The sequence below is a fragment of the Panthera leo genome, chromosome C2 (assembly GCF_018350215.1).
Source record: "Panthera leo isolate Ple1 chromosome C2, P.leo_Ple1_pat1.1, whole genome shotgun sequence".
In the NCBI taxonomy this organism is placed as follows: domain Eukaryota; kingdom Metazoa; phylum Chordata; class Mammalia; order Carnivora; family Felidae; genus Panthera; species Panthera leo.
The window spans coordinates 34,717,275-34,730,306 of NC_056687.1; the positions used below are offsets into that span (position 1 = coordinate 34,717,275).

A 13,032-nucleotide genomic window follows, 5' to 3' on the forward strand; every position below is an offset into this window, starting at 1 on the left:
AGCATAGCTTAGCCTAGTCTTTTGAATGTGCTCAGAACACTTACATTAGCCTGCAGTTGGGCAAAATCATCTAATGCAACACCTATTTTATAATTAAATGTTGAGTATTTCATGTAATTTATTGGATGTTGTGTTGAAAGTGAAAAACAGAATAGTTGTGTGGGTGCAACATGGTTGTAAATGTATCAGTTGTTTACCCTCATGATCCCATGGCTGACAGAGCTCTGACTCACTGCCATTGCCGAGCATCACTAGAAAGCATTGGACTGCATGTTACTAGCCTGGGAAAAGATCAAAATTCAAAATTCAAAATAAAGTTTCTACTAAATGTGTATCACTTTCACACTATCATAAAGCTGAAAAATCATAAGTCAAACCATTGTAAGTTGGGGACCATCTGTACAGTAAGTGGCATATAACTAACATTCTTGTTTATATGTGAATTTCACATGTTTTATCTTTTGGCTTATTGGACATAGGTCAGTGAAAAGTAAGCATTGTTAGCACTAGGGAGTTTTCCACATGTTATGTCTTTAAACTCAATGAATCACTGTAACATCCAAACTGGCATTGCACTATTTATACTGTCTAATCAGGAATATAATTTCACAACATTGAATTTGCAGCACAACCATAGCATTGCAATTTAGCACACATTTTGTTAATGTGCTTTGTATCCCATTAAAGTCTCATCTTCACAGCCCAGTGCCATATGTTACCGGTCTAGAGTAAACCTCTTAAGCAAGAGGAAATAAATGGGAGTAAAATTACAATGTGACATATGCTATTGGTTACCTACCAACAACCAGTCCTCTCTTCTTCCCTGATCAAACCCCAATTTTGTTCAAGTTTGGGAAAAATGTGCTCAGGAAAGATGAGTTCACTTCTAGCTCAGGTGTAAAATATGAAGGATATCGCCATAGTATCATTCCCCTTTCAACCAGAGATTCATTTGGAATTTGTATGTAACCGAGTTTTGGCCAAGAGGACATAAAAAAAAGTCTGTTGCAAGGCTTCTGGAAAAAGTATTTTTCCTGATAAAAGAAATACGCGCTAAGGAGAAAACTCCTCAGTTCCCTTTCCTTTCCAGCCTTTGGATGTTGTTATGAGGATTTAATGCATAGAGTTACTGCTGCCTAAGGGGTTGGGGATGAGGAAGTTTGTGACAGGCAGAGCAAGGCAAGCCAGAGGTTAGAATGAGCTTAGGTACTTTAAGGCATTGTTAGGCTGCTGAGCCAATGCTTAGATCTGTTTCTCGCTGGACTTCCTCCTGAATGTCATAATAAATGTCCTTATTTTTTAAGCCACATTTAGCAGGGTCTTCTGTTACTTACAGACAAAAGCATTCCAGCTGATAAAAGAAGTTAGTTAAAAGAATGCAGTTCGTACCATTGTGGTTGCTTTTCTCACAGGCAAAGGTAAGGCAAAGAGAAGAAAGAGCATTTCTGGCTTACTAATGAGCTTTTTGTAGATCTGGTAGTTTACAGCTTGAAATGCATTCCCCCCACAGAAAATATTATAAATGGTGTCCAGGTTCCCAAGGTAAACCCATAAGACCTATTTAATCCAATAATACCACAAAATCTGTATGGTCTAGGAGAATTGAATCACCTTGAAAAACAATGTTTCCTTTGGGATGAAAATGTATTCAAGAAAAAAAAATGAATTCAGAGATCCAGCTTGGCAAACACAAAATAATTACCCCAACATCAACAAAACTGAGGACTTCTCTTCGTTATGGATAGAGTAGTGGGAAGATTTATTAACCCATATCCCAAAAGGCAGTGGTAATACCTGTTGCCTGAGAGTTAGTCTGAGAGGGGTCAAAGGAGCAGGATAGAAGCTTGGCAAGGGGGAGGGCTAAATGTTTTCTTTCCCCTCTACCTCTAGTTTCAGGAATTTACCTGCCTGTTTCTATTGCTATGCTACTATTTCTAATAAAACAATTATCTTCCTTTCTTCTCCCTAGAGAGAAAAGTTATCCATAACTTGTGGCATACTCGGGCAGAATTAAGAGTGTTATATTAATATTGTTGCTTACCTGGTTCTGTTCACTCTGAACTGCTGGTTCTAGATGCAGAACTAGATGCAGTTCACTCTAGAACTGCTGGTTCTAGATGCAGCCTCCCAAAGGCTAATTGTAAGATATTGTCTACTACCTAAGGTATCTCTATATGAGTAAAGCTATGGGGGAGGGTATTTAACTTGGGATCAAGTGGCAAGACATTCTACCACTATTAAATTGTGTTCTGTTTAAACCAGTGAATGGGGAAGACGTGAGAAGTCTGTTGCTTGCTTCTCCCTAAAACTCAAGAAGTTTGCCAGATTTTGTGTTCTGAGTTCTGAACTCTTTGCTTGTGGAATTCTTGACCACTTTCATGTGTCAGGGCCAAGAACTGAAGTGTGATCAGGACCCCAAAAGACAATTTCCACCCTGTCTTTGTTGGTTTGTGTTCTCTTTAAGCCTAAACTTGTAGAGAAGAAGGCAGACAAACTGGGGAGGAGATAGGCTTTCCAGGAGTTTTCTCAGAGCTTAGAACATAAATGAGGATATAGAGGCCTTTCGTTGAATTCTAGAAATCTGAGGCCTGTTCCCACCCTGAACCCTTGAGATGTGTCCAGATCTTTGATGGGCAGTACAAGGATGGGGGGGATTAGTTCTTGTGATAGGCAATAAAAATAATTATAATAAGAATATATCCAGTCAATCACATATAAATTAAATATGAAAGGTGATGTGTCTGATATGTCTCTGAGGATTTCTCTGCTTTTTCCAATTTTCACCGAGTTCTGTGAATATGAACATGATTTCTAGTATACCACACTTAAAGTCTCCTTTATGCATAACCCAATATCATATGGGTTTCTTATGCACACAACTCCTTCGAGGATTGCTAAAGATTTTTAACTGATAATAACCACAAGAAGTAGGAAGTAGGGATTAGGAAAATGGTTCCTTTTTTACTATTTTAATATTAGTTTCCTTTACTTAGAACTTCACTTCTATTCTCCATGTCTCAGTCTGTTCAGGCTGCTGTGACATAAGTACCATAGATTGGGGTGGCTTATAAACAACCAAAGTATATTTCTCACAGTTCTGGAGACTGCAAGTCTGAGATCACAGTGCCACCATGGTCAGGTCCTGGTGACAGCACTCTTCTGGGTTGCAAACTGCCAACTTCTTGTTGCACTTTTACATGATGAAGAATAGAGAGAGGAAAAAAATGATCTCATGATTCTTATAAGGGTACTAATCCTATAAGGGTTCTACTGTCATGACCTCACTTAATCTTTATTACCTCCCAAAGGCTTCACCTCCTAATACCATCACATTGGAGAGTGGAGTTTCAACACATGAATTTTGAAGGGACACAAACACTCAGTATATAATACCTTTAACTCTAGGAGCTGTTAAAGAAAGAAACATGAATTTGTTCTGTGGAGTTTTGAGAACTGATAAAAAAATATCAGTCTTACTCTTATATCTTACAGAATTATGTTTTATACAGTAAGCTCAAGAAATACATTCTCACGAAAAACATGTGAGAAAATATTAGTCTGGGTAAAGTTCCCCAGTGAGGCTTCTCCAGGATCCATTTTTCTCATGGGAAATATATTTGTATCCCAGCAAGGGTCATCTGCCTGTCTATGGTGGAGCCTGGCAGGCTGGGGAAGTCCTCAGTGGGGTTTACCAAGTATAATAGTAAAATAATAGTCTATTGCTGTATAACAAATTACTTCAAACTTAGTGACTTAAAACAAACATATTTCTTATTTCACAGTTTTTGTGGGTCAGGAGTCTGGACAAGGCTTAATGGGTCCTCTGCTTAGGGGTTCATAAAGCTGCAGAGTGCCCATTGGGCTATGTTTTCATTTGGAGAAAAACCCACTTCGAAGCTCATTTAGTTTGTTGGCAGAATTGATTTGCTTGTAGCTATATGACAGAGGCTGGCTTTTCTGGGTGTCATCTGGAGGCCACCCACAGGTCCTAAAGGATGGTTGGAATCCCTACAGGCTACCCCCAGTTCTTGGTCACATATACTTCCTCAACATGACTGCTTACGTCATCAAGCCATCAGTGAGATTTCCCCGTCTCTCTGATCTGCTTAAATGGAGTTTTGTGTAATGTAATATAATCATGAGAGTGATATCCTATCACCTGTCCAAAGTTCTTTGGCTAGAAGCACATCACAAGTCCCACCCTCACTCAAAGATGAGGATTTACATAAAGGCATGGACACAAGGAGACATCAGGTGGTGGAAATTATTGGAGGGTCATCTTAGCATCTGTCCACCACACCAGGTTTCTTAAACCCTAACCATATCCTAGAACTCTAAACAATAGCATTATATGACTGTAAAAATTATTTTTAGCACATCTCCTGGATCTGGATTCTGGGCTCAATTTCTTACTATGTCATTAGCATCATCTTGTACCGTCATATTTCAACAATATAATCCTGAGCAGTCTGTACACAAATACAAACTATGCCAGGAAGACATGGGACATGCAAGGCTTTGCCAGGCCCACAAGTCAGCCCCGCTTCTGAAAGCCAGGTAGAGAGGGAATACCAGAAGGGTCCAATCAGTTCATTGCACTTTTCCCACTATAGAGTTACTATTGAATATGATTGGTTCTCTAGTGATGGCTTATTAGATGGTTTAGATCTTTGTGCAAACTATGCTGGTGTTCCATATTTGAGCCCAAAGTTCATAGCTTTCAGTCACTATTTCTACAGTCATAAACCAGGACAGTTGTAGCCTTGCCTCTTTAAGGAATCCTGCTGATCCCAGATCAAACATATTTTTCTCTTCCCTCCCAGTGAATTTCCCTTAGGGGCTTGGGGTGTCAGTGGCTGTCAGAATTTAGTCAGGGTGACCTCCCTCCATTAAATAGTTTTCCTTACTTTTTAGCCTCAGGGAGAAGTGGTTCAAATTTCCCCTCCTTCGTTCACCAAGAGTTCCTTATGTAAATTGGTGCACCCACTTCTGAGGCTCTGATTACCAAGAGTTAGGTGCAGCCCTGCTAAATCTAACAGATTTGTTCAGTTAGGAATGACTGTGCCTTACATTTGTATAACTGCATAACTACACAGAATAGAGAAGAATGGCTTTAGGATGACTTTTTTACCTCTGCCTAAACAGAGAAGCAGCTGGTACTATGCTCAGTAAAACAAATTAAAGCTCTGCCTCACCAGGCATTCCAGGCACCCCATTACGCTGGTATTTTATTATACACATCTTCAAAGCAGTATTTAAGTACTGAGTCTTTATCAATTGAGTTCTATGGGAAGTTTTACTCTTCTCCATTATGCTGCCAAATGCTGACGAGATGTGACAATTCTCTGTCATTCCATCTCCAGAAATATTTGTCTGTTTTCTTTATGCATCTTGTGGCTATAGGACAAGTGTTTTAAGGTCCTTTTGTTGGGGAAAGTCCCAACTGGAAATACCTGCCCCATAGGGCAGAAACAAGGAAGCCATGGCATTTCTTATGTAGCATGTTAAACAGCCATCCCAGGTGTTACAGTTTATTTTTTTTCACATGGTACAGTATCATGTGGATTATACAAGCACATGAAACTTGAGATTTCTCTAGAGCCTTTATGGCTAGGTATAAAGAAGTAAAAAGTGGACGTTAGGTATATGCTTTTCTCTGGTCTTTGCTATTTGTACTTTGCTTTCTACTTATGCCTCTCCCTGAAAAACCATATGCACCTAAATTTTAGATTTATGTTTTCTCTATTTAAATCTATGAACATATGAATCCTGTGATAAGTTTAGAGTACTGAAGTTAAATGAGTTAATATTTCAGAATTAATCTCGGCTAATAACTTCCTGAAAATTTCATTAAAGAAGAGGCAAAGACCCAGTATCTTGAAGTGAAAAAAAAAAAAAAAAAAAAAAAAAAAAAGTAGGACAAATGTCTGAGTTTCGGATGCCATCCCTTTCCTTGTAAGAACTGTACACTAGAACTGAGTGGGGTGTATCGAATGGACACAGTTGTTAATTGTGGTCTTCCTAGCTATTGTTAACTATCCTATTATTGGCTGAACTTGGGCATAAGAGATAGTCACAGGAAGCATTAATTGAGTGGAGCAGATATTTTAAACTGCTACATTTTGAAGTGATTAGTTACACAGCTGTAGATAGATAATATAAGCCTCTTACATAGTACTATCAGGAGAGCCTCTCTAAAGAGATTATATTTGATATGACCTGAACAAAGAGTAAGAGGCTATTTGATACTCAGGATGTTAAGTGTTCCAGGCAGAAACAATAGCAGATACTGACCTTAAGGGAGGGGAGAACTTGAATTTTCAAGGGACAGAAGAAAGGTGAGTGGGTGCAGAGCATTATGAGTGCGATTAAAGGAGGATGAAGTAGGGAGAGATAAGTAGAAGCCAAATTCTTTAAAATATTGTAGGTCCCGGTAAGGAATTTCGATTTTTTCCTAAGTGCAGTAGCAGCTATTAAAACGTTTTAGTCATATGAGTGGGGTGACATTAGAGTGGAAGGTAAAGAAGTTGAGACTTCTTGATGTACTTGGTCAAGAAGTTTTGTTGTGACAGAGGAAATGATCTAGGGTCAAGTGATATTTTTCTTTTTACAAATAGGTACAACTAAGACTTGTTTGCATGCTGATGGAAATGGTTTTAGAGTGAGGAAGAAATTAATGGCGCAGGAGATCGAAGGAATAATTGCAGCACATTTGTCTTTAAATAGGCAAGAGGGATGAATTAGGATGTACCCAAGAGTCTATTTCTCTCAGTAGAAGCAAAAACAGAGAAGAGGCCAGATACATGAGGACATTGGCAGTTAGATTGATGAATCTGTAAAAATGAGGTGATTTTGTCTGATTGCATCTATTTTCTCAATAAAATGTTTGATTTAATTGTGGGTTAAAATTGGAGATGTAGCAGGTTTGAAGAAAGATGCTATAGATATTTGTGTTGCATGTCTGAATAAATGGAACACTCAGTTGCTTTCCATTTCAAGGGGAAAAAAAAAACAACAAAAATAAGAAAGAGAAAAGCAAGCTGATATGAGTTATTTAGTCCAAAAAAAAAAAAAAAAAAAAACAACCAAACAAACAAACAAACAAAAAACAAGGCTGGTGGCAAGGAGGATACAAGGGAAAGAGAATGAACTAAGAGAAAAGTTTATCTTATTTTATCCTCCTTAGAATTCTAGAATGTTAGAGGGAAGCTTAGATCAGTAATATTTAGGCAAAAGCACACTCTGTGAAACTTTTTTTTGGGGGGGTGGAGTGGGGTCTTTTCTGTTCTTTTTTATTTAGTTGGTCCAACCAACTATGTATTTATATTTGTAAAATGAACTGATAAGTTCTGTTTCTATCACCAGTGGATCCAGCATGATCATAACTAAAAACTTGGGACTTTGACTCTGTTGAGCGGCACCAATAATTATCTGGTGGGATTCTTTCATGCACCAAAATAGACTAAACAATTACTTTATTTACTGCAGTATTCTAGGTCTAGATGTGAGTGAATAAGACAGATTTAGCCTGCTGTGTCCCTATTCTTACATTCATTTAGCATGTAGATGATAATCAAACATGTTTTCAACCTTTCATCTACATTACACACTTCTACTATAAAATGTGCATCTAAGACATACCTAGAGACAGCATAATGTAGTGTTCAGAGTGTGGACACTGAGCCTGACAAAGTTTAAATCCCTTAAACTCTCTGTGCTTTGTTTCCTCATCTGTACTGTGGACACAGTGATAGAACACACCTCATTCAGTTCTTGAGATAATTAAAAGAATTTTTCATATAAAATGCTTAGTACAGAGCCTGGCACATAATAAGTGTTATATAAGTGATTCCTGTTAATTAATGTGAATGTATCTTCTTCATAATATTGAAAAGACTGAGACTTTTGAAATAAATTTATTTTAATATAAACCAGACATAATTTAAAAATGAAATGGTGTGATATAACCTATTCCCCACCCACACAGTAATGTAAGGACTTCTAAAGCAGATGTTTTTTGGGGCACCTGGGTGGCTCAGTTGGTTAAGCATCTGAGTCTTGATTTCAGCTCAGGTCATAATCTCACGGTTTGTGAGATCGAGCCCCACATCAGGCTCTGTGCTGGTAGTGTGGAGCCTGCTTGAGATTCTCTGCCTCCCTCTCTCTCTGGCCCTACCCCATTCATGCTCTCTCTATCAAAATAAATAAATATAAAAAAAAAATGAAGTAGATGTGTTTGTACATATATATCAATTTATTTGCATATCCCACTGTTCCTGTGGGAATGATGTGTTCATGGGAGGAATCAGACACTGGTTTTGATATTACTTTTATTCTGATAAAGTTTATTTTCATATCACAATTTTGGAACTCTATTTTACAAGTTATTGTTAAAATCTCAGTTAGTGCTGGAACTAAAAATGTCAAATCAAAATCAAGCAACCCTCACAATCAACCATTGAATAATTTAACATATATCTTGTTCTACAAAAGCAAATCACATGAACATAGGAAGTCTTCCCATTAACACTATCCTTCCAAGTATGATAAATGCTTCAATGATATTTATGCCTTTAAAACCTGCCATTCCCCCTCCCCCATTGATGACAAGGTACATGTTTCCATTTAAGCCTATACAGATCAATTATTTAGCTTTTTGCAGGTTTCTTTTTAAACATAATTACCTTGAGAAAGAAAGATGAGTTCATGAAAGCTTCTAAGGAATTTGTGCAAAAAAAAAAAAAAAAAAAAAAAAAAGGTGCCCAAGTTCCTTTTCATTTTTAGAGGGCTTTTTTTCTTTATATATTTAAAGACTACATTGTGTAGTCATTCATTCCGTAAATTAAACCTTTTGATTTGAGTAGCATTATGCAAAGCTAGCTTATTGTACCTATTTCCAAATACACTATATTAGTGAATGCTTTCTTTTTCTTTGCCCAAATTGCCAAAATGTGTCACAACAAAGGACATCTTAAATGTTACCAAAATAGAGAGTTTTGTGTAAGCTACGATAAGCACAATATATGGTATAGTCACTCCAGGCACTCAAAGAGATGTGAAACTTATGAAATGGAAAAAAAAAAAAATGAAAGCACTGTGAAAAAGTTAAAAGCACAATAATATGAATGTCATGGAAAAGTCACCTAGGGGCACCTAATCATTGAAGCACAACTACTAACATGAAAGAAAGTTTGATGAAACTAGGCTTTGGGGAATTTTTCCCAATCCCACCCTTTTCTTGCACCAAAAGTAACCATTGGCACTTCAGATTCCCTGGGGTCTTCTACATTGGGCAAGAGATCTGTCGGAATAGATCCTTAGAAACAAAGCAGAAGAAATGCAGTAAAACTAAGTTGCTTAGATATTGCAGACTATTTTGTCACTATTTTTGAATTGTGACTAACCCTCCCTCCATTCTCTTAATTGTATTTAAATAGTTATTTACATGGGACATCACAAAATCCCAGTGATAGGACAGGATCTGAAGATATGAGATAGAATTTATAGAGCTAAGATGTTTCTGTATCTCCTTATCTACTCTTTAACCACTGTATTTAGTAAACAGAAAGTTAAAAAAAGGAGGAAGGAATTTGTTTATAGTGAGGAAGTTTGCACAGGGCCAGTGAATCAGGGAGAAAATGAAAAAGGGAGTTGAGTGTGGAAAAGAAAAAAAAAATCTCTTTCTTCTAAGAATTTAAGAAGAAAGTGGACTTAGATTATGTTATGCATTCTACAGTGTTGTCCATTTAAAGGTGCTTTGGTTGAGTCAGTATACTTTCAAATACTTATATACTGTATAGACACAGAAAATATTTGAGAGAAAACACTTAATGGCATTGTCAAATGGCCACTATTAAAATAAAAATGCACTTCTAGCTAAATAATTTTAACCATAATACTTTTGTGTCTAAATATTATAAATTAATATAAATTATATTTAATATAAATCTAAATTATGAGAAAAAAAGAAACATAGATTATTTATCCATGAAGGCAAGGAGACTGAGGAACAATCTAATATTCATATATATTTTTCATATATATGTGTGTGTTATGTATATGTGTTTTAAATATATATGTATATATTTATTTTTATTATAATTTATTCTCCTGGTGGTTTGTTCATTTGCTGTACAGTATTTACATTTCTAAACTCTCTTGGAGTTCTCACATCACCTCTGCTATTCATTACCTCACCTCCTTTAACTCTCAGAGACAGTGATGAGGTCTTATTTTGAGAAGAGTGTGAGAGGAAAATATTTAAGTTCAGAACATGATTTACATTGCCCTTGGGAATAGTGTGATAGTGAAAAAATATAAATTCATAAACAAGTCACTGATGGATGTTCAGATCCATTTAGGATCTTCAGAATTTTTTGTTTTTTACAGATTGTACATATATGTGATTTCAATATAGTTTAACAATGATCTTATAAATGTTTGAAACTAATTTTGCCTTGAAAGTTGTTTTTGTCTACAGAGAAAGAAAAAGCATTTGAGGATGAAAATAGATACTAGGTATGGTGTAACCTGGGTTCTACAGTGAGCCTGGGGTCCTTTATAGTAAGTAATACACTTGTTCATGCTAACTTGAAGGCGATGTGCAAATTTATACCCCCCCCCCCCAAAAAAAATCCATTTTCAGTGAAGTCTATGGAAATGGAAGGCAAATGAAAGAAAAGTTGTAGCTTCTGGGGCCCAACTTGCAGAAATTTTGATACCCACAGGCCTGAGTATGGCTGAGCAAGGCTTTCAGTGGCCAGATCAACCCCCCTTCCCCAACTGCCCTTGGTGAGTCTTCTTTGGTCTTAAGCTGTATCTGTTTACCTTAGAGTATAATACACAGTACAAGTGTTACCATTTTCAGATAGGAAAACATTGCCCTAAGGAGCTATGACTTCCTGGGCCTGAGAATTGCTTTGCATTTGTTTTTGTAAAGGATTAGTCTTTGATTATACTGCTTGCTGTATCTGTGCCTATGTCTATGCCTATATTCTTATCTATATTTCTTCTCCATATATTTCTTAAGCACACACCGTATGCCATAAACAGTACAAAAGAGTCAAAATCTGATTTTGATGCATGTTATGCAGACAAGCAATGTATAAAGTGAAAACACAATCTGCAACAGATAATGACTAGACGCTTTGTCTAATTTATACAATATTTTTATTTGTTATGAAGTGAATCTTCTGATTTTTTTAAAAAATGCATCCCGGGAGATCGTTGGAAGATGGCGGCATAGGAGGACGCTGGGCTCACCGCGCGTCCTGCTGATCACTTAGATTCCACCTACACCTGGCTAAATAACCCAGAAAACCGCTAGAGGATTAGCAGAACAGAGTCTCTGGAGCCAAGCACAGATGAGAGGCCCATGGAAGAGAGTAGGAAGGGCGGCGAGGCGGTGCGTGCTGCACGGACTGGCGGGAGGGAGCCGGGGCAGAGGGGCAGCCTGCCGGCCAAGCAGAGCCCCCGAGTCTGGCTCGCAAAAGCGGAGGGGCCGGATGGAGTGTGTTCCGAAGCAAGCGCGACATAGCATCTGGGAGGTCATAAGTGAACAGCTCTGCTCGGAAAGCGGGAAGGCTGGAGGAAAAAGGGAGGGAAAGTTGCTGAGCCCAGGGACGACAGAGCTGTTTGGCAGGGAACAAAGGCGCTTGCCAGCGCCATCTCCCTCGCCCATCCCCCAGCCAAAATCCCAAAGGGAACCAGTTCCTGCCAGGGAACTTGCTTGCTCCGCGGAAACACCCAATGCTGTGCTTCTGCAGAGCCACCCCTCAGGCAGCGGGTCTGACTCCCTCCCGCTGCCACAGGGCCCCTCCTGAAGTGGATCACCTAAGGAGAAATGAGCTAAGTCTGCCCCTCCTGCCCCCGTGCACCTTGCCTACCCACCCCAGCTAATACGCCAGACCCCAGCACCACAAGCCTGGCGATGTGCAAGTAGCCCAGAAGGGCCATGCCACCCCACAGTGAATCCTGCCCCTAGGAGAGGGGAAGAGAAGGCACACACCAGTCTGACTGTGGCCCCAGCAGTGGGCTGGGGGCAGACATCAGGTCTCACTGCGGCCCCGCTCACCAACTCCAATTATTCAAGACAGCACAGGGGAAGTGCCCTGCAGGTCCGCACCACTCCAGGGACTATCCAAAATGACCAAACGGAAGAATTCCCTTCAAAAGAATCTCCAGGAAATAACAACAGCCAATGAACTGATCAAAAAGGATTTAAATAATATAACAGAAAGTGAATTTAGAATAATAGTCATAAAATTAATCGCTGGGCTTGAAAACAGTATAGAGGACAGCAGAGAATCTCTTGCTACAGAGATCAAGGGACTAAGGAACAGTCAGGAGGAGCTGAAAAATGCTTTAAACGAGATGTAAAATAAAGTGGAAACGACCACGGCTCAGATTGAAGAGGCAGAGGAGAGAAGAGGTGAACTAGAAGATAAAATTATGGAAAAAGAGGAAGCTGAGAAAAAGAGAGATAAAAAAATCCAGGAGTATGAGGGGAAAATTAGAGAACTAAGTGATACATTAAAAAGAAATAATATACACATAATTGGTATCCCAGAGGAGGAAGAGAGAGGGAAAGGTGCTGAAGGTGTACTTGAAGAAATAATAGCTGAGAACTTCCCTGAAGTGGGGAAGGAAAAAGGCATTGAAATCCAAGAGGCACAGAGAATTCCCTTCAGACATAACGTGAATCGATCTTCTGCACGACATATCATAGTGAAACTGGCAAAATACAAGGATAAAGAGAAAATTCTGAAAGCAGCAAGGCATAAACGTGCCCTCACATATAAAGGGAGACCTATAAGACTCGTGGCTGATCTCTCTTTTGAAACTTGGCAGGCCAGAAAGGCATGGCAGGAGATCTTCAATGTGATGAACAGAAAAAATATGCAGCCGAGAATCCTTTATCCAGCAAGTCTGTCATTTAGAATAGAAGGAGAGATAAAGGTCTTGCCAAACAAACAAAAACTGAAGGAAATTGTCACCACTAAACCAGCCCTACAAGAGATCCTAAGGGGAATC

General features: G+C 38.6%; 1 long non-coding RNA gene across 7 annotated transcripts in view; it reads left to right on the forward strand.

Annotated features, from left to right (window-relative positions):
• The window catches only part of LOC122198901, a 277,047-nt gene that overhangs the window by 60,683 nt on the left and 203,332 nt on the right, over positions 1–13,032 (forward strand). The gene's annotated exons all lie outside the window — the stretch shown is intronic.